The 4488-nt window shown below is 43.0% G+C and overlaps 1 non-coding gene across 1 annotated transcript; it reads left to right on the top strand.

The window, feature by feature from the left end:
* Positions 1-218: 218 nt before the first annotated feature.
* On the top strand, positions 219-318 carry LOC149498349 (U6 spliceosomal RNA). Its single transcript, XR_016319856.1, has one exon. It is a non-coding gene; the product is annotated as a U6 spliceosomal RNA (small nuclear RNA).
* The last annotated feature ends 4170 nt before the right edge of the window (positions 319-4488 follow it).

Here is a 4488-nt window from a genome sequence, read left to right as displayed (position 1 = left end):
ATTGTTCTTATATCCAGACCCATATGATTATATATTGGTATCATGTTGTTCTAACACCCATTATTGGCTTGCAGATAACTAATTGATATCCTTGGCTAGTTTGTTTCAGGGTGTGCCAAGCAAGCGCCACATGGTCCGGTCTTGGAGCGTGATACGGGACTGTGACATTATGTAGGGGAGTGACGAGTGGTCAAAGTCACTTGGATGTTAGAATCCTTGTCCCTCCAAGGACATCCGATAAAATTGGAATGATACAGAGATGATTAGCATGGCCCTTGCGCAAGGATGAAACGCATCAAATTCTTGGGACATGTCATTGAATAGGGCCGTGTCAGAATGGACGAAGCAAAAATCCAAGCCATCAAAGAGTGGAGGGTCCCGTCTTGCGTGACAGAACTACGATCCTTCTTAGGATTGACCAACTACTACATGCATTTTATACAGGGATATTCACACAAGACTTGGCCGCTGACGGAGTTATTAAAGAAGGGTCAGGCTTAGGTATGGTCGCAGAACTGTCAAGAAGCTTTTGAGAATCCCAAAGGGGCTATTATAGCAGCACCCGTATTGGCTCTTCCAAATTTGCTACAACCTTTTGAAGTGCGAACAAATGCCTCCGACTTTGCCTTGGGTGGAGTGTTGATGCAAGAAGGCCATCCAGTAGCGTTTCGAAGCCAAAAGTTGACTGACATTGAGAGACGATATGCAGCACATGAGAAAGAACTATTGGCAATAGTTGATTGCTTGAAGGAATGGAAGCACTACCTTTTGGGATCGAAGTTTGTGGTGAAAATAGACAATTCAGCTGCTAGCCATTTTCTTACTCAGCCTAAGCTAACTAGTAAACAGGCTAGGTGGTAAGAGAAACTAGCTGAATTTGATTTCTCCTTAGAGTACAAACCAGGCCCAACCAACAGTGTAGCAGATGCATTGAGTAGAAAAGCTGAACTCGTATCCTTGAAAAGAATTGCCCATTTGTCTAGGTGCCAAGTAGCTACCTCTCTTAAAGACAAAATCCGAGCACAGTTGAACAAAGATCCTCAAGCAGTCACAATCTTGAATTTGGCAAAGGCGGGGAAAACGAGACAGTTTTGGATAGAAGATGATTTGTTGATGACGAAGAAGAATAGAATTTATGTTCCAAAAGCAGGCAATCTTCGAAGACTACTCCTTCATGAGTGTCATGATACTTTATGGGCAGGCACCCAGGCTGGCATAGAACCTTGGCACTTATCCACCAAGGATAATATTGGCCACAAATGGAGGAAGATGTACATGAATATACAAAGACTTGCTTGACTTGCCAACAGGACAAGATAGAAAGACAGAAACCCGCTGGGCTCTTGGAATCGCTACAAGTACCAAGTAGACCATGGGAAAGCGTCTCTCTAGACTTCATCAGTGGCTTGCCCAAAGTTGGAGAATTTGACACCATATTGGTCATCATTGATCAATTTTCCAAGTATGGCACTTTCATTCCCATGGCAAAAACTTGCTCAGCGGAGGACACAGCACGAGCGTTTTTCAAATGTGTGGTCAAGTATTGGGGTGTCCTGAAGAGTATCGTCAGTGACAAGGATAGCAGGTTCACAGGATCATTTTGGGGGGAGTTATTCAAGATGCTCGGCTCACAGTTGAACTTGTCCACCAGCTTTCGTCCCCAAACTGATGGCCAAACAGAACGGTTCAATAGCCTACTGGAGGAATATCTTCGCCATTTTGTTTCTGCTAGTCAGAAAAATTGGCCCACTTTATTAGATATTGCCCTTTTTTTTCTCAATGCTCAAAAGAGCTCTTCTACTAATTGAAGTCCATTTGAGATTGTCACAGGTCAACAGCCATTGCTACCTCATACATTGGATAGACCGTACACTGGGCGAAACCTGAAGGCATACTAATTCACTGTAGAATGGGAACAAAATGCAGAGATGGCTAGGGCGCAGTTAGAGAAAGCAGCATAACGCATGAAGAAATGGGTGGATCAAGACCGCCGACCACTCACATTTGAAATCAGAGATTTGGTACTAATTAGGATCACATCCGACCAATTCCCGTTTCCCAACCATAACAAGAGATTGATGCGCAAATACAAAGGCCCAGTTCCCGTCATCGCCAAAGTAGGGAAGGTAGCTTACAAAGTAGATACGCCAGCTTAGATGGGAGTCCACCCTGTGTTCCATGTCAGTCAGCTCACTTATCATCCAGATGTGAATGATGTCAGTAGGAGTAAGCCGCACCGACATGCCATTCAACGACATGCCATTCATAAGAAGCCATCCTTTGACAAAGAAGTGGAGAAGATCTTAGAGACTCACAAGCTGAAAGGAAGTCAACATCAAGAGTACCTAGTGCAATGGAAGAACCTACCACCGTCAGAGAACTCCTGGGAGAAAGAAGAAGACCTTCACCAATTTCGAGAGAAAGTATATGAGTACCATCAAGGCCCCTTTCCTATAGAAGAGCACTTCAGGAGCTAGATCCTTAGTGATGAGTCGACGAGGGCGTCGACTGTTTGGGTGGGGGAGAATGTAGGGGAGTGACGAGTGGTCAAAGTCACTTAGATGTTAGAGTCCTTGTCTCAGCCCTTCATAGGTGCCCGATTGTCATTATTCTACTTGCCTCGAGCTAAGATCAAATTGCCAATGCACTGGCTACGCTTGCCTCCATGGTTGATGCCAGTCCTGATATGGTCATCAGGCCTCTAAATATTTAGGTTCATCAACAGCCAGCTTATTGCTGCAATCTCCAGCCCGCCCATGGCAAGCCTTGGTTCTAAAATATTCAGACCTGGCTAGAAAAGGAAGAATACCCTGAGGGTGCCTCTAAATCTGACAAGAGGACTCTCCGAGAGTTGTGGAGGGTTATCTCTATAAGGATGGAATCTTGTACGAACAAACCTGGAATCAAGCACATCTCAGGTGCCTAACTGAAGAAGAATCTCAACAGATAATGGAGTGGGTACATGGAGGAGAAGAAGGCCCCCACATGAATGGAATGGCTCTAGCCCATAAAATCACCAATCAAGTTTATTACTGGCTCACCATACGATCAGACTATGCCAAGTTTGTCTAGAAATGTCACAAGTGTCAGATTTATACCAAGCTCCAAAAATTGCCCCAACAGAACTTCACCCAGTTGCTATGCCTTGGCCCTTCGCAACTTGGGGAATTGATGTGATTAGCAGAATCACCCCTAAGTCCTCCAATCAACATGAGTACATCTTGGTAGCCATTGACTACTTCACCAAATAGGTAGAGGCTGGCTCTTACCATGTCCTGAATTCCAAGAAAGTAGCTAAGTTTGTCCAGAAAAACATCATATGCAGATATGGAGTTCCTTTTGAGATCATATCAGATAATGGGTCTCACTTCAAGAAAGAGGTCTCCACCCTAATGATAAAATACAAGATTTAACACCATTGATCTTCACCATTTAGGCCCCAGACCAATGGAGCAGTAGAAGTAGCCAACAAGTCCATTAAGAAGATCCTCCAAAAGATGATTGAATATCACAGAAATTGGCATGAGTATTTGCCTTTTGCTTTATAGGGATACAGAACCTCCATTAGAACGCCAACCGGGGTGACACCTTACTTGCTTGTATACATGATGGAAGTAGTCCTCCCTATTCAAGTTCAAATTAGATCAGCCAAGGTCATGAGAGAATGCCAGTTGCCCAAAGCAGAGTGGGCTCAAAATTACCATAATCAATTAGATGCTATTGATGAAAAAAGACTAGAGGCTCTTAATCAGATCTAGAGCTACCAGCAGAGGATAGCCAGACATTTCAACAGAAGAATCTGGGATCGAAAACTTGAAGAAGGTTTCTTATACATAAGGTAATCAAAGCTCTCGTACAAGATCCTTGGGGTAAATTCAGGCCAAACTGGGCAGGCTCCTACATACTAAAGAAGATTCTCTTTTGAGGCAGTGTCATCTTGTCTGACATAGATGGCAATGAATTCACTAATCCATGCAATTTAAATTAACTCAAAAGATACTTTGTGTGAATGCATTTAGGCATTAGCACCAGAAATATTGCCCCTTTTCATGTCACTGTAAAATCGAACTATGGTGACCTGACTCCTCGAAATATGTTTCGAAAGTACGGGATACGTAGGTACCCCAGCCTATCGGTGAGGTCACAACAATAATGAAAATACATTTTGCCCTTTTCATGAAAATACCAGATTTTATGTGTCAATTAATAAAAAAATCAAAAATCAAAACAAAATGAGCTGAGTTGAAAACCTGCAAGGGCAGGTAGCTTAGGCAAAATCAGTAAAAGCCCACTAAGTCGAAAATTCGAAAGGGCGATTTAGGCAAAAATTAGGGCAACCTGCTAAGTCAAAAACCCGAGATGGTGGCTTAGGCAAAAATTAAGGTTCATAAGCAGTAATCTCATGAAGGATAAGACTGAACTTCCTTTTCTGAAAGTGTCAATATGATTCCCTTTTTACATATCTCAAATCAATACAAGTCATGTAAA

The sequence above is a fragment of the Jatropha curcas genome, chromosome 2 (genome assembly GCF_041381405.1).
Source record: "Jatropha curcas cultivar XTBG-Jc1 chromosome 2, XTBG_Jcur_1.0, whole genome shotgun sequence".
Taxonomy (NCBI): domain Eukaryota; kingdom Viridiplantae; phylum Streptophyta; class Magnoliopsida; order Malpighiales; family Euphorbiaceae; genus Jatropha; species Jatropha curcas.
This window is presented reverse-complemented; position numbering and strand designations above follow the sequence as displayed.